General features: G+C 40.7%; 1 non-coding gene across 1 annotated transcript; it reads left to right on the top strand.

The window, feature by feature from the left end:
• The first annotated feature begins 11303 nt into the window (after nt 1–11303).
• Nucleotides 11304–11410, top strand: LOC120268013. The gene has a single exon (XR_005538683.1). It is a non-coding gene; the product is annotated as a small nucleolar RNA R71 (small nucleolar RNA).
• The last annotated feature ends 7181 nt before the right edge of the window (nt 11411–18591 follow it).

The following is an 18591-nucleotide window of genomic DNA, read 5'->3' as shown; positions in this document are numbered from 1 at the left end:
CAAGTCGTGAGTTCATTTGCTAATACAAAGTTACAGTGTGTCAATGTAAAAAATTTTTATGTCCTAAACCATTTGATAGTGAGTTTGCTAAATTTCACTATATATCATATGCCCTATATATATATGTGTGTGTATAATACTATCAATACCAAATTAGGTTTGCTAAATCATGGAATTTGATTAGAGATCAGAAGCAAACTGGCTAGTGATCAAAGACTATATATCTAAAAGTGGGCTGAACACTAGACTGAAGGAACCATAATGAACTTGAGAAATTTTCTTGGCATAAAGAAAAACAACAGTGGAGGATGAGAATCAAGGACTCATTCTCTCATCAAAAGGGAAGATGAAGGACTCCACATCTCTAGATTTTCTGGGAAGTGACTCAGATTTAACAGTTTCTACTGAAAAAGAACAGAACTAGAGGATCAAAAGGCCTGTTCCAAAGCATCTTAAACAATTTAACATCTCTAGGACACCATTCAGTTAATCATGATTAACAAAATGGATTACATGAAATTTAATTGATCTATAATTGGAACTATTACTTTTCTAGACATGCTTTAATTCTTATGAATAATATGAAATAGATAGAATCAAACATATGAGACATAAAGATCCAAATCAATGGAACTCCCATTGAAGATCCGATAGAATACTTATAAATGGAAAAATGTCGACATTCTTTAGTTCAGATCACAAACTGCAAAGAATCATGTAGGTAGAAATTCAAAATCACAAAACAACACAATAGCGGGAATTAGATAGGGAAAAAAAGGAAAACATGATGAAAGCACTGGAACCTTCAAAGACAAAAATATCCAGGATGACAAAATATTATTTACATAAGGAACTCTCAAGAACCTTAGCTTTTTTAATAATCAGTAAATCTTTTTCTTGCAAAAAAATGATAATGAACAACTAGTAAAGATAAACGGAAAAATAATGCACACTCTTCACTAATTTTTCTAGAATTACAAATTCAATACCTTCATAAGAATTTGCCAGCTAGATGTTACAGAGTGAATCTCCCTGCCATATGGTATCATTCGCATTCCAAATATTGATGGACAAAAGCAACAATCACATTCAGCGATGAGAAGCACACTATCTTATACTTTCATGAATAATGATGTTAAATTAGGATAGAGAAAACGAAAAACATCTAAGAGGAGTTCTTGTAAAAAAAATAATAAGAAGAAGTCATCATACCTGCACGATAAGTTTCAACTTGCCAATTTTGACTTAACAATAAACCTTATCATGTATTACTTCTCCTAACAATATATATATGATGAACCTTCTCCTAACAATAAATTATACCCCAAATCTTCGCTGTATAAGAAACATTAACAGCTATAAATTAGATACTTAATGATCATAATTTTGAACTGCAAGCACCTCAAGTTCATAGAAATGTAAACTACATACTTATAGCTTATAGGTATAATGAATGTACTATTCACCCACGCTTGTCTTGTGTACCTAAAAAAATAAAGTAACTTATGAACCTTGAAATTATCCATCAAAAGAATCCTTTTTTCATTGGAAAACCCAAAACCGAGTCACACTCAACACAAAATAATGTTCAGTTAATTAAGAGAAATAACAAAAGAATGAAATATAATTGAACATAAAAAATATAAGAAATATATAAGTAACTCAAGAAACACTGAATGAAAATGAACCACCTTACATATATACATGGTAACATATAGCTAATTAAAAAAGAAATGAAGACAAATGAAGATAACAGCTATATACACGCACACACACACACACATGTATTAGCAGCAGACTTACTGAGATTTATTTGTTATTATTTACACATAAATGTCTTCCAAGAAATCTTCATGAACCCATCGAGACTGCGAAGTTGTATCTAACATATCAACGTCTCTCGAGGGGAAGCATTCCGTTCTTAACCCATTCTCTAGAAATTCATCCCCCATATAAAACACCTCCCTTTGTTGGGTGTGTATCATGATAGACCAACCACCTTCTTTGGGATCTTCGGAGTAAAAAACTCTCTTCACTTGTGATGAGAACACGTAAGGCTCGTCGAGGATGTGGTCACCGGTGTGAATTAATCGATTGAAATTGACCATGGTAAATCCATAAGCATCCTTTTTAGTTCCTCTACTTGTGTTCACATCAGCCCAATCACAACGAAACAACATGACCTTGCATTTCCCGAAGTAATCCAATTCAATTATGTCATTTATAATCCTATAGTAGTTAACATTCCCTTGCGAAGGGTTCACATCCCTAGCAGTAGCATAGCTAGTCGTCGACGAGGTGACAAGACATCCCATGAGTTTTGTGTCCTTCTAGGTCTCTCACGAGATTTAGTATGAAATTTGAAGCCATTAATGATGTAACCCCTATAGCGTTTAATAATCCTATTTGGACCTTGCGCTAGAAATCTAACTTCCTCAGATAAGTCTAGCCGTTGATAAACCTAGTGAAGTACATGGATGTAATTTAGTCAAGTAGAAAACATATTATATGTTAAATAAGAACACAAACTTATCCCTTGCTTACAATTTCTCCCAACCATTCATGAAAAGTTTCAGTTAATTTTTTGTCAATTTCACGTGCATTTGACTGTTGGCCTTGGAATTGGTCCCGCAACTTATGCCTATACTCACTGTTAGGTATGTGTGTAAGTCTTAGTAACTAATTCTACATTAATTAAAACCACAAAATGTGTGACTTACAGTTAAAATGCCTCAATGGCCTCGTGATGCAATAATACATAACAATGCGCTTTTGCCCATGATTTCGTTTCCAACTCCGCTATATCAACCTTGCCTATTGGTTCCCCAATAGTTGCAAACAAATAAGGAGTCATATTTATTCCCTGATTGATTTCTCTTAAGTTGCGGGAAGGTTTATAAAATATGGTATCTATCCACATTAACCATATATCTCGAATAGAAGGTAACGCATTCCTCTGCCAAGAATCCTTCAGCAATTGAACCTTCAGGATATCTTTTATTTTGAACATAAGTTTTTAACTTGAGCAAAAACCTACTGTGAGTACATATAATTAGTATTATAAAGAGATGTGTTGGGTAGGATATAATTATACAATGGTACTGCAAGTAAAGTAGTACCGTTCAATAGGGTACATCCACCGGTAATGAACGTGCCTACCTAGTTTAGCTTCAAGAGGAAGATGAATAACTAAATGCACCATTACAGTGAAGAATGAAGGTAGGAAAATCTTCTCCAATTGGCATAGAAAAATTGCCGCTCAAAGTTGACGTTTGTCCAACTTATTTACATTAAGAACTTTACCACATAGAATTTTAAGGACATTACAAAGTTCTGAAATTGCATGTGTAACGAGATTTGACATTGATTACTGTAGGGCAATTGGGAGTAGGTCATGCAATAATACATGATAATCATGTGATTTTAGAGAATGTAATTTTCGTTCCTTCTTATTCACGCATCTGGAAATGTTCGAAGAGTATGCATTCGGAACTTTGATATTTTTTAGAACTTGGTAGAACATGTCCTTCTCTGTTTTTTTCATTTTGAAAGAAGCAGGGGGCAGTGTTGTTCTTCCATTTGGAAGATATTCTAGATGAAGCTCACAGTGGATTCTCATTTCAGCCATATTAATTTAGGATTTCATATTATCCTTTGATTTCCCATCAATGTTAAGAATAGTTCCAATTATATTCTCGCAAATGTTCTTCTCAATGTGCATGACATCAAGGTTATGCGTAGTAGGTTATGCTCCCAATATGGTAGATTGACAAGTTCCCCTTGCTTATATCCCGCAAGTGCACGGGTTTGTCGAAGTAATAATCCCGGGTGAGCGGGGTCGAATCCACAGGGAGTAGGGAGTAAAGAGTAAAGACACTTAATTTGATTCTTAGCTATGTGGAGTATCAACAATGATAAGTGTGATAATAATTCAATTCTCAACAATTAAAATCAACAAGTGAAAGAGCAAAAGTAAGAAGAGGGTAAGGCAATCGATAAAGATGGGGTACTCGGATAATGCTTCACCTAGGATAATCGCTTCAAGTGCAAGAACTCTATATTATGCTTCCTAATCAATGCAATTGTGAGTCGTGGAAATCCTTACATACATAGTCCCAAATCTAAGGTCAACTATGCCTAACTCTATACATGTCCCGCAGGAGAGATTAAATAACCTCTCAACCTCGCACTCGAAATAAAGTTGCAATGAGCTTTAGGGATTCCAAGTGATAAATCGCTTCCTAATTATAGACCTAACCCTTTGGTCCAGGCGGAAGGTCCCTAGCCACAATTAAGCCCTTGATACTAAGATCCTCTCAACGCTTCACTCCATTGCACGCGCAACTAGGCCCCAGCGGAGGTTCATCCCTTAGACCACTCACTCTATTATGGACGCAAAGAACTTAAGGAACGGAGGTAGAATCTATCACGCCGGAGGGGAAAGGGGACGCTCCTGTACCTCTCGACTCACCCTCTCAACCCTCTCCAACCTAGCTTTGTCTAACGCTCGTGGTGTGTCACTCACTCATAAGATTACCAATAAGAACTCTCAACCCTAGTGTCACTCTAGGGGAAATGTTCATACAAGCAAGCATTCAAGGTTGGAACTCACAATAAACATCAATTTATTGAAAGCATAATAAAGAAGTTCAATGAAACGAATACATCCTAGGGTTCACAATCATCCAAGTACCCACTAGGGGTTTAGCTCTCCATGGAGCTTAATACAATCAAAGAAATTGAATGTAAAAGCAATGAATCCATAAAGAAACCCCCTCGAAGGTCGTGTCGATGGTCTTGTGGAGAGTCCTCTACTCGTCGTCCAAAGATTCCTTCGTCCGGTATAGGATACGCCTCGATCGAAGCTCTCCTACCAACCTTCTTCCTAATGGAATCACGATGTCGGAACCGTAGAACTTCTCCAAAACCTTGGCCAATACCCCTCAAAACCCTAGCCGAAGTCCTCTCACAAGTTGGGGAAAAGATGGAGAAAAGAATACCAAAATCGGTCTGAAATCGGCTTTAAATAGGGCTGGAATCGGGCGACTCCACGGGCGTGTATGATGTCACACGCCCCTGTGGAATTTCCACACGGGCGTGGATAATTTCCACACACCCTTGTGGATTCTCTGTTTCTCTGATTTCTCGGTCGGGCTGCTACAGCACTTGCTACAGTATTTTGCTACATCAACCTGCTACAATACTATACCGAAAATACTCCCGAATTCCATACTTTCATTGGGGTAATGCAAACGGGCACACGTTTACGTCGTGAATCACTTGCCTCTTCAATGATGTGCACGTTGATGGATCTCTTGTTCTTATATGCATAAATCAGAATGTTCGAGTGTGACTGCCTTTGTGCCCCTCCAAATGAATGTGCTCACTTGAATACGAGGAGGTTGGCACACACTCTAGCATCTCACACTTGACCTATGTCTTCGCGTTTGAACCTTAGCAAGATCTCCTCCAAAATAGGTGCATTATGATCCACATTGGCCTATTTCCTTCATACTCGGCCTCACAACCCTACATGCATAAAAATAACATAAAAACACACATATTAATGTAAAAACCTGAGAAAAGTAATGCTCAACATAAGGAATGAACGCTTCGCATTCATATCGCACAAGCACTTATCAAACTCCCCCACACTTAAGCTTTTGCTTGTCCTCAAGCAAACATTAAAACATTCTGTGCATTGGTGAAGAAAATATTGAAAGTGCTTGGCCTTAGGTTCACCAAGGTATACAAAGAAAGTATTCTACAAGTAAGGAAAATTTCAACACTAAATACAAAAAATCAATGCTCTAGCTAAAAACTTGAATAAAAAAGGACAACAAACCCGAATTTCGTGTATGTGTGTGAACTCACTCAAAACAACCCAAGGTATACTCCTCAAAGTTCTAAGTACAAGGGACTTATTTATCTACAAAAGTGACAAAAATTTAAAAGATTGTAGTAGCTTCACACATCCTCTAAGGTAGCCCTTTCCAAAGCGGCCGCTAAGGTGGCTTTCACACTTTCGAGGTGGTAGCTCTTTCTACCCGAGTGGTAGCTTTCACTCATCCTATGAGATAACTCTTTCTCTCATTTGGGCATAACTAGTATCCGACTTGTGAGAGTAGCTTCATACTTCATAGGTGGTAGCTCTTTCCACCCAACAAACACAAATAAACAATAAAACTATTTTGTTCCTTCTTTTCATTTTCAATTTTTTTTTTTTTTTTGAGTTTAGCACAAGAAAATAAACCTAACTAGTCCCTTTAACATCGAACATGAGTTTCCAATAGAGTTCAAAGAGTTAGTAGTGCACTAAGTGTAAATCGGGCAAAAAAATTCCTAAAAAAATTCAAGCAAGAACTAGAGTATGAAAACATTCAATGTTAACAATTCTCCTAGACTTAAGAATACAATCATTGCAACTACGGTGAACCGCCATTGGCTATGTGAGCATATATCAATCAAGAACAATAGAAAAGATGTGCGCATTATGAAACTCCCCCCCACACTTAAGTTGTACATTGTCCTCAATGTACACATGCAAGCTCACTCAAAATATATCATTCAAAAATAGATGTGGGAGAAGCAATTAAAACAATACTCCCCTGACTCCTAGTGTTGCGTTTGATGAAGCTAATTCATTGGGAGTAGTGTTCCAACGAGTTGTGAAGCTCGCACGGCCAAGTGCCAAAGTACCTTGGCCGTACCCATGACTAAGTCTCAATTTCCAAGAAGACAAGACCATCTGCACGCACACACGAGGGGATTCAGTGAAGCTCAAGAAAAACAAAAATAACTCAAGTGTATAAAAGATGAAGCAATGAATACAACTCGATAATGCAAAATAACATAAACTCAGAAGGAAAAATCCTTTATGAGTGAACAAGTCTAAAAACAAGAAAATAAGATAAAGTAAAATGAATGAAAGTAAAAGAAAGGTCAAGTGTCGAAGTCGCTCTCGGTCTCCGCTGCTGCTGTTGCTGAAGTGGAAGCATATAGTGGGTCCTCTAGTCTCTGGGGTCGAGGGATGGAGGTCTTTGGAAATCTTGGGCGGTGCTCGAAGAGTCCTCGGTGCGGGGACGAATGATGAGGCAACGTCTCGCTCTAGGATCTGCTGTAATATGTCAAAACGGGCCATGAACTCTGTGTACTGAGTGGCCTGCGTAACCCATGCCCAGCACTAATCTCGTAATGTAAGGACCCGAGAAGATCGCTCCCAGTCTAGTGTCATCGTCACGATGTCCGATGTAATCAGCCCAAGATGTGCCCTAAGTGTATCGATGCGTGCTCTACCATCGAGTACAAAGTACGAGTAACTCCCGGCGGCTCAGGACACCAGTACTATCGCCACGGCCATTCACCGACCTACTCATGATTGCGTGCAAGTATCTGTAGGCTGGCCGGTAAAGGCACGTGGCCTTGGAAACCCCGAGCTCGTCTCGACCACGACCGCATAGCGATTCACGTAAGCTCTCTCGGGGTCAAGGTTCCGGGATAATCGGTGAGGTAGCGTGCGTACTCCTCGGAATCGTGAATGCCTCCTCGTATAAGCCAAGTAGTATGGAGAAGCTGCGTAATGCTCAAACTATGGTGGCGTCCAAACACTCGAGCCCGAATGGTGCCCAAAGCTGTGAAGCTTGCATACGCTCTATCAAACTCAAACGAGGAGAGCACCTCCAGTGCAAACTCTCGGATAGCTGGCTCTCTAATTATCAACAACTGCCGCCAACCCCCTCTGAAACAAGGTCCTCAATCTCCTCAGCGAACTCATCTCCCTGTTGAAGATCTCGTAATATAGTCGTGTCCAGGAATCGAGTCTGTCCGAAGCGGAGTCTCAATAAGCGCTCATAACGGGCCTGATGTTCGGGAATAGAAAATCGCATGCCCTCGGGCTCAGAGGATGACTCACGTGGCCTCTTATCAGTTTGCTTCTTTGTCCTAGGTGCCATGATCTGCCAAATTTAAACCAAATTAGTCAAACAAGTTGATAAAACAATACTGCAGAAATCCACACGGTCGTGTGGAATTTCCGCACGCCCGTGTGGATTCACGGGGCATGAGAAACGCACGGCCAGGTATCAACAATCCAAAAATACACATCAATAATATCTCTAACTTCGTTCTAAATGTAAATCATTGTTCCAATTGAAGAAACGAAGCATTGTTGACTAGATTAATCAATAGAAATCATGAATTGACGAAGAAGATGAAGAAAATGAATTTACCGACGAGGAGAAATGGGAAAATAGAGAGCCGGCCGGAAAACTTGCTAAAATCCCACCAAACTGGCGTAATGGACTCGAAGAATGTTGTGAGAGTGTTTTCAAGGGAAAAGGAGTCGTGAAGAAGGAGAGAAATCATCCCTTTTTTTAAAAGCAGAACTCGTGACTTTTTGACGTTACGTGCATCCACGCAGGCGTGTGGAAATTCTCCCACGCCCGTGTGCCTCACTTCAAAAAGCTCCACGGGCGTATGCACGCCCCATGCGCTCTCGGAAAAACTCTCACCGACTTAAAAGCGATCCGCCACGCGGGCGTGCGGAAATTATCCACGCCCGTGCGCCCGGACTCACGAGGCGACGCATGCGCCCTGTGGCTTCCCTGGTCATCTGAGAAAAATATCAAGTCACCCACACGCCCGTGCGGAAATTCCCCACGGGCGTGGGCATTCACAGGCCTCAACTCACAGGGGCGGCCGGACGCCCCTGTGTTTTCTCGAGATGGAGAGAGCAACCTGCAAAGTTTCGCACGGGCATGTGGAAATTACCCATGCCCGTGCGTGGTTCACAAGGTCATCCACAGGGGCGAGTCCACGCTCCTGTGTATTCTCGGGAAAAATCGCCCAACTCTGCGGGAAGGCACACGCCCGTGTGGAAATTAACCCAGCAGGCGTGCGCCCGGTCGCATGGTCAGTCCACGAGGCGGCCGCAGGCCCCACGTGCCCTCTTTCGGAAGAGTTCACGATACACACCGCAGGGCGTGTGGAATTTCCACACGCCGGTGTGTGTTCTCTGGATGACTTAGAAAAACCTGCATGCTCTGTAGAACTAGCCTGAACATGTTTACACACTCAGAGCCTGCCCTATTGTGCAAGGTATACCAGATAAAAACACACAATAGAACTCAAACGACCAAACTTCGCCAATTCTCAACAAAACATATAATGAATTCTTTTAAAAACCCACAATAAAAAAATCGTAGCACAAGCACTCAAAAAAATTGAAACACCAACACTTAACAATTTTATTTCATGCAAACAAACTAAACTAAAAAGTATGAAAAAAGCATGAAAACACTTGGGTTGCCTCCCAAGAAGCGCTTGTTTAACGTCACTAAGCTTGACGTATCTTTCTTACCTCACGGGGGTTCATGAATGAAGGTTGCCCTCTTACCCATAACTTGAAAGCATGATGAGCAAAGTCTCTTGAGGGTAGAGGGTGTACTATCGGGCTTCGGACCACCTAGCAATTGTTCGTCCAACTCCCTTGGCACATGTACGTCTCCAACAGTCTTGGGGCATTTTCGATGGCGTCTTCGAGCCCTCTTCATTTTCTGGAGCACCTTCTTCAAGATTACCGGGGTAGATGTTTCCTCTCCAGTCTAACCAAGCATCATTACTTCTTCATTGCTCTCCCCTTGGTCGAACAAACCTTCATACGGATCCGGGTTGAACATTTCCTGTATATATTCATCAACAATCTCATTAGTAGTGTCTAGAAAATACAAAGTGTTATCAAAATCGAGAGAATGCCGCATGGTTTCAGCAAGGCGGTAAGTGAGCTTATCGTCTCCGACTCTCATTGTGAGCTCTCCGCCGTCCATGTCAATCAATGCTTTGGAAGTCTGCAGGAACGGTCTCCCAAGTATCAAGGGTACATCTGCATCCTCATCAACATCTAGCACTACAAAGTCAACCGGAAAAAAATATACTTGTCCACCTTGACAAGCACGTCTTCAATGATGCCTCTCGGATGTCGTCATTTGTTCGGTCCGCCAATTGTAAAAAGTAATCCGAGTAGGCCTAGGCTCACCCAAGCCTAGCTTTTTGGAAGAAAGTATATGGCATGACGTTGATACTTGCCCCTCGAATTTCGCTAATGCCATTTCCTCACCTAAGTTGCCGATGTTACAGGGAATAATGAAGCTTCCTGGGTCTTTCTTCTTGTTCGGTATGTTCTTTTGCAACACCGCCGAGCATGAATCATCAAGCACCACTGAAGCACTCTCCTCCAATTTTCCTCTTGTTGGTCAATAGGTCTTTCGAGAACTTCGCATACTTAGGCATTTGAGCCAAAGCTTCAACAAAAAGGAATGTTGATGTGGAGTTGCTTGAACAAACTCGGGGAACTTCTTATCTTGGTCATCCCCTTGGTCATTCTTTAATCTAGAGGGATAAAGGGATTCTTGGCTTGAAAGATGGGGGTGCCACCTCTTTCTCTTTGTTTGCTCCCTTCTCAACCTCTACGACCTCGGGTGCATGTTCTTTCGGCTTTTCACTCAGAAGCCGCCCTTCAACCTCACGATCGCTTCTCAAAGCGATCGCCTTCACATGTTCTCTCGGGTTGGTTTCCGTGTTGCTTGGTAAACTTCCATGTGGCCTTTCGGAAAGAAATTTCGCAATTTGCCCCACTTGATTTTCAAGGTTGTGCAAGGAGGCGGTGTGATTGCGAAGTGTAGCCTCGACTGATTCAAACCTTGTATTTGCCGATTGAACAAATCTAGCCAAGTGCTTCTCCAAATCCGTCATTCGGGTTTCCAAACCTGAAATTCTGTTTTCCACTTGAGGGGCTTGTTGTTGTTGTTGGAACCCCGATGGCCCATGGTCTTCTGTGGTCCTTGATTACTCCATGAAAAGTTGGGATGATTCTTCCAACTCTGAATTGTAGGTGTTCTTTGTATGGATTCCCTTGAGGTCTCATTCCATTACCTACAAAGTCAACATTCTCAACTGAAGAAACATCACCAATGACAATTGGGCAATCGGAGGGAGCATGTCCTCCACCACAACCGGTGCAATTGGTCACGGCCGCCACTCTATTCGAAGCTATAAGATCTAGCTTCTTACTCAAACTCTCCACTTGGGCCGCCAATGAAGTTACCGCATCAATTTCATGGAGACCGACCACCTTTTTCTTTTCTCTAGCGTTCCACTGGTAGCTATTTAACCCCATTTCCTCAATCAATTGACGAGCCTCGTCGGGGGTCTTGCTACCTAAGGTACCTCTTGCCGCCGCATCCAAGAGTTGCCTTGTACTCGGGTTCAAACCATTGTAGAAGGTTTGAACAATCATCCACTCCGGGAATCCGTGTTGCTGACACTTGCGCAGGAGTTCCTTGAACCTTTCCCATGTCTCAAATAGAGACTCCAATTCCAACTGCATAAAGGATGAGATCTCATTCCTAAGCTTTGCTGATTTTCCAGGAGGGAAATAACGGGCTAGAAAGCTTCTACCATCTCCTCCCATGTAGTGATTGATGCCCTAGGTAATGAGTGTAGCCACTGCTTTGCTTTCCCCTTTAAGGAAAATGGGAAGGCTCTCAATTTGATGGCATCATCCATCACACCATTTATCTTCAGCATGTCACACACCTCGAGGAAGCTCTCTATGTGACTTTTTGGATCCTCATCGACCAAACCGTTGAATTGTGTGGACTGCTGCAGCATGTGGATGAATGTCGGTTTTAGCTCAAAATTCTGAGCTGTAATTGGGGGACGCACAATACTCAATTGTGTCCCCAACACTGAAGGTCTGGCATAATCGGATAGTGTCCGTTGTTGCTCATTTTGTTCTTCCATGTTGTCAGATCCTTCTACTTCCAAATCAGCTGGATTAGGCTGTTCTTGTACAGGTTCTTTCCCTTTCCTTCAAAGTGTACATTCAAGCTCAAGGTCTCCTTCAATCAATATTGATGGATTCCCTCAGGTCATAACCTGGAGCTGCAACAAAAGTAAAGAAAAAGAAAATCAGAATGATGATGGAATAAGAAGATATGAAATAGAATGTGTAGTGGAATAGCTAAGAAAACAAAGTGCAAAGTATCTCTAAACGCCTAGCTCCCCGGCAATGGCGCCAAAAACTTGACAAGTTCCCCTTGCTTATATCCCGCAAGTGAACGGGTTTGTCGAAGTAATAATCCCCGGTGAGCGGGGTCGAATCCACAGGAAGTAGGGAGTAAAGACACTTAATTCGATTCTTAGCTATGTGGAGTATCAACAATGATAAGTGTGATAATGATTCAATTCTCAACAATTAAAATCAACAAGTGAAAGAGCAAAAGTAAGAAGAGGGTAAGGCAATCGATAAAGATGGGGTACTCGGATAATGCTTCACCTAGGATAATCGCTTCAAGTCCATGAACTCTCTATTATGCTTCCTAATCAATACAATGGTGAGTCGTGGAAATCCTTACATACATAGTCCCAAATCTAAGGTCAACTATGCCTAACTCGCATAGAGTTGCAATGAACTCTAGAGATTCCAAGTGATAAATCTCTTCCTAAATATAGACCTAACCCTTTGGTCCAGGCGGAAGGTCCCTAGCCACAATTAAGCCCTAGATACTAAGATCCTCTCAACGCTTCACACCATTGCACGCGTAACTAGGCCCCAGTGGAGGTTCATCCCTTAGACCACTCACTCTATTATGGGCGCAAAGAACTCAAGGAATGGAGGTAGAATCTATCACCCCGGAGGGTAAAGGGGACGCTCCTGTACCTCTCGACTCACCCTCTCAACCCTCTCCAACCTAGCTTTGTCTAACGCTCGTGGTGTGTCACTCACTCACAAGGTTACCAACAAGAACTCTCAACCCTAGTGTCACTCTAGGGGAAATGTTCATACAAGCAAGCATTCAAGGTTGGAACTCACAATAAACATCAATTTATTGAAAGCATAATAAAGAAGTTCAATGAAACGAATACATCCTAGGGTTCACAATCATCCAAGGACCCAGTAGGGGTTTAGCTCTCCATGGAGCTTAATACAATCAAAGAAATCGAATGTAAAAGCAATGAATCCATAAACAAACCCCCTCGAAGGTCGTGTTGATGGTCTTGTGGAGAGTCCTCTACTCATCGTCCAAAGATTCCTTCGTCTGGTATAGGATATGCCTCGATCGAAGCTCCCCTACCAATCTTCTTCCTAATGGAATCACGATGTCGGAGCCGTAGAAGTTCTCCAAAACCTTGGCCAATACCCCTCGAAACCCTTGCCGAAGTCCTCTCACAAGTTGGGGAAAAGATGGAGAAAAGAATACCAAAATCGGGGCTGAAATTGGGCGACTGCACGGGCGTGTATGATGTCACACGCACCTGTGGAATTTCCACACGGGCGTGGATAATTTCCACACGCCCGTGTGGATTCTCTATTTCTCTGATTTCTCGGCCGGGCTGCTACAGTACTATGCCGGAAATACTCCCAAATTCCATACTTTCATTGGGGTAACGCAAACGGGCACACGTTTACATCGTGAATCACTTGCCTCTTCAATGATGTGCACGTTGGTGGATCTCTTGTTCTTATATGCATAAATCAGAATGTTCGAGTGTGACTGCCTTTGTGCCCCTCCAAATGAATGTGCTCAATCGAATACGAGGAGGTTGGAACACACTCTAGCATCTCACAACTGACCTATGTCTTCACGTTTGAACCTTAGCAAGATCTCCTCCAAAATAGGTGCATTATGATCCACATTGGCCTATTTCTTTCATACTCGGCCTCACAACCCTACCTGCATAAAAGTAACATAAAAACACACATATTAATGTAAAAACCTGAGAAAAGTAATGCTCAACATAAGGAATGAACGCTTCGCATTCATATCGCACAAGCACTTATCATAGATCAAAAAAGATATTTCTCTTCTTCCATAAATCTGTACCATGCAAGCCATCTTCGTCTAAGTCCTCATCATCACTGTCTACATCACCATCCCGTTGTCGTTTTTTTTTAAAGTAGAAGTAGTTGATTTACTCAAGTTACCTTTGTTATGTTTTCCATAGGTTGACTGCACATCTTTAAGCTTTAATAAAATGGCTGAACCAGTAGGGATTGAAGAAGGTCCACGCAACTCTATCGTACCATCAAACAAATGCTTTTGAAATCTGTATGGATGATTTTCATTTAACCATCACCGATGCGCCAAGTAACAAAATTTCCTCCCATTAGTTAACCACCTTGAACAAGTATTTGGAGAGCAACACGGGCATGCATATTTTTCTTTTGTGCTTCAACCTGATAAATTGGCATATGTTGGTGATAAGTGCTTGAGTAGACATATTTTTATATATGTTTTACATACATTGAGTATCATTGTTACAATGGTTTATGTCTCATATTGTGTATTTGGTGTTCTTTTGTGCAATTAGGTTGTGAATGCCTTCAAGGATTAAAAGGAAACAAAGATAGGCTATAAAGGCATAATGCTGAGAGTTCTTGTGTAATTCAAAGACCAAGATATGAGAGGAGTTCATGAATGTGAAGATGTGTGCCAACTTCCAAGGAGATTCAAGTCAATTCATTGGGTTGAAGGGCACAAAGGACGTCACATCTTATTTTCTTTCTCTTTATAAAGATTGTAAGATCTCTCGAAGATGCGTCGATGAAGAAAAGTCTTATAGCCTACCACATAATTGTGTTCCCGACTATGTGGCATCAAGAGGAGAATGTTTGGACCGTGTGTGTGAAAAGTACTGCAGTAAAACGATGTAGCAATTTTCCTGTAGCAGTATTATAGCAAAATTACTATCCATGCGCCTGCGTGGAAATTCCACACGTCCATGTGGAAATTCCTGCATCCCACGCGGGCGCGTGGAAAATCCACACGGGCATGTGGGGGCACGTGACAGGCGCAGGCTTAGGCTTATAAATAGCTGTTTTGGCCTATTCTTTAACATCTTTTGTGCGGCTCTTGAGGGGTGAGACGCCTACGGTTTGGATTGGAGGTCTTTGCCAATTTGGAGAGTGTTCTTCACTAACTTTGATATTTACTTCGCTGTCATAGCACTCGGGAAGCCACCGGTGACCTAGCTTCGGAGAGGAATCCTTCATGACGTGGAAATACCCATCAAGGCCAATCATCACGAAATCAATGGGTTTTCCTCTATGGTTTTTGTTGCTTGTCATTGTATTAATCATTATTTTGTAACTTGCCCCATGGAAGTTTAAACCATAGTAGGTATTTGGGCATGTGAACCCTAGGATTTATTCTTTTGTATTGATTTTCTTTATGTTTCTAGTTAATCTGAGTTGACTTGAGTTTTAACCTTGTGATTTCATTGCTTGCATGTGGTATTAATTTTTGTGATTGATCTACATTTCTTGAATTGTTACTTTGATGTGATAGGTCTCCATTAGAATTAGAACATCATGGTTAAAGAGGGTTGAGAGGGTGAGTCATGAGATAGTGGAGCTTCCCCTTTTCTTTCTGATTGAGTTTTTCCTATCTCCGTATTCCCTCGAATCTATGCAACCATATTTGGTGTGAGGCGTGAGTTTGATAGATTTCTCCACCGGAACCTTGTAGGGGGTTAGGGATCCTTCAGAGGGAAATAGGGTTGGATCTATCTTTAGGAATCGGTTTCACTCTTTGGTATTCCTAGAGGTTATTGCGTCATATGGGTGTGAGGTGTTGAGATTGAGCGATTTCTCTATTGGGACCTTGTAGGGGACTAGTACCGGTTGGTTGGAGGCAAGGGCCAGTTATTCTTAAATTACCTCAACTCATTAGACTCGGTTAAGAAGTATTTTGCATGTCTTGAATTTCATGTTAGATCCTAAGGGGAACATTGCCAGAGGACCGCATCTTTATTGATTGTGATCTCCCTCCATTTTACCCTTTACATATTCGTCTCCGGTATTCATTTCTTCGCACATTAGATCATCTCATATCCCATTTATGATTAGGCTAGATAATAGAGAAGCAGTTAGTACTAATAACCCTGTTCCCTATGGATTCAACTACCCGACTCACCGGGTATTTATTACTTTGACACCAGTGCACTTGCAGTTTTCACACGCATATTCGGATGCGTGTCAGCTAGGAAATCATTTATAGTCCATAGCAAAGTTGCCCGTATGAAAAAATTATATTTTAAGGACGTATCATACGTGTCGACACCAGCCCACAACTGTTTCAACTCTTTAATCAAAGGTTTCATGAAGACATCAATGTCATTACCTGGGCCCTTGTCACTCAGAATTATCATGGAGAAATAAAGGAGGATTGTTTCATTCCAATATAAGGTGGCAAGCTGTAAGGAATTAGTACAACTGGGCAAGTACTGTATGAAGTGCTTAACAACTTGAATGGGTTAAAACCATCAGAGGATTGGCCAAGCCTAACATTTTGAGGATTAGAAGCGAAGTCCGGGTATCTAGCATCAAACAATCCCCATGTCAAAACATTGGCTAGGTGTCTCAAGTTGCCATCTTTTGTGCGACCATTAGCAATGCCAAGACATATCAGTAGAAGTTTTTGATGACATGAATATCCTCTGCAGTCTTGGTATCAAAGGAAAGTACCTCAGAACCTTTGCTGGTCGCTTATGGAGTACTTGATCACCATTAACATTTTTAGGTTGGGTAGATTCAGTAGGTAACCATCAAGAAGCGCCGCATACATGACATGCTTGTGTCATTTCCTTCTCCTCCCAGTAAAGCATACAATCATTTGGGCAGCTATGGATCTTCTCGCACCCCAATCCTAGATCTTTTATAGCCTTCTTTGATTCACGACTATATGCTGGAATTGTGGCCATAGGAAAAAACTCCTTCAAAAAGTCAATCAAGTAATCCAGCCCTTTCCCAGTCATGCCACACATACATTTTATGTGAAAAAGATCGATACAAAATATAATGTAGAATACTTTGACCCATCATAAAGTTTGCCATTCATATCTTCGAGCAGTTTGTAGAACTTTGACGCTTCTTCAGAAGGTTGTTCTTCATTTAACCCCTTGTGGGTTTTATTACCACCTTCCATTCCATCAGTAGGATGTGCCCCAACAAATGTTAGGGCATCATGGTGATGTTGCATGTTAAACACATCCCTCAACAATTCCTCCATACCATCTTGTCTAGTGGATGTGTTGTCTGTAGTAGGATGACTGGTAGAACTAGTTGAAGGAGTGTTTCTAGAAGTAGCTCTCAATATAGGAATATTTTCTCCAATTAAGAACAAACAGGTATACCCTTGCAAAATACCATCACATGCTAAATGATCGAATGCTACTTCACGTGTTTGCCAATGTACATTTGAACATTTTACGCATGGACAGACAATATTATTATCGTTGCTTGAGTTATTAAATGCAAAATCAAGAAATTGTTCAACTTCATCAACATATTCTTGACTCAATCTTGACTTATTCATCCAGCTCTTGTCCATCTTTGAAACCTTTTTTTAAGGAGAGTTATTTGATGCTTAGAATTTGCAAAAAAAATTAAGGATTGGCCAATATTTGGATTTATACAACCAAACAGCAAATGACAAAAATAAAAATCACTATGTTTTTTATTATTTTTGGTATTTATTTCATTCATTCTTCATTTAAATGCTGATATCAAAGACTTCAGCTAAAGTACATTGGATGTATTCTCTTTTGTAACTATGAACATTGTATTAGTCAACACATTATCAAATTGATTACTTGGGTACCAATATATATCATGTGGTATAATAGCGTTTGATCTTTTGATAGATAAAATGAGTCAAGATTTGGTAATATTATCAATGGAACTTCAGTGAGACTTAGTGAAAGGCCAAAGTGTTAAATCACAAGCAAAATTTGCCAAAATTTGCCAACACCTCTATACCCAACTAGAATCAAAAGTTTAGATTCATTAACACCCTTTCAGTATTAATTTCAGAAGACAAGAACAAACATATGAATCTTTTCATTTTTTTTAGATAAATTTACCAAAATTTGACAGCATATATGGCAACTACTGAACTACCTACAAACAAATCCTAAGACTTTGACCACATTAAATCACAAGCAAAACAAGCATGCAAATTTTCCATCTTCTCAGAACAAACATCAAATTTCAACGGATGTCTATGTTTTTACCAGTTTTTATTTCCCAAAATTTTATTCAAAATGAAACTTAAATGCATTACTCGTACACAAAAATTATTTTTTGGATCTTACAGAAGGAAAAATCTCACTAAACGACAAGAATGGAAAAACAAACATTCCCATTTCCCAATCATTGATTTCATTTCCCATTTCCAATTCAGAACAAAACAAGTATATAGCCATAGGAAATCTACTCACTTAATTCTAATACAAAGGTACCTTGAAGGGAGAAGAGATCTGAGATTGGGAAGCAGTGCGCATAGGACCTTCTTTGAGGGTGGAGATGAAATCAATAGTTGATGATTCACTATCAAGGGAGCTACATTCAATGGTAAGAAGTTAGGGAAACTAGGAAAAAATTAGATGAAACATCCCCTTGAGGGGTTATCATGCAACAAGGATGATGATCTAAAGATGCAAGGGTAAAATGGACCATGAGATTCCAAGATTAGAACAACCCCAATTTCTTAGTGATTGAACCCTAATCCCATATGAACATAGACAGGAATT

This window comes from Dioscorea cayenensis, chromosome 8 (assembly GCF_009730915.1).
Source record: "Dioscorea cayenensis subsp. rotundata cultivar TDr96_F1 chromosome 8, TDr96_F1_v2_PseudoChromosome.rev07_lg8_w22 25.fasta, whole genome shotgun sequence".
NCBI classification, from domain to species: domain Eukaryota; kingdom Viridiplantae; phylum Streptophyta; class Magnoliopsida; order Dioscoreales; family Dioscoreaceae; genus Dioscorea; species Dioscorea cayenensis.
This window is presented reverse-complemented; position numbering and strand designations above follow the sequence as displayed.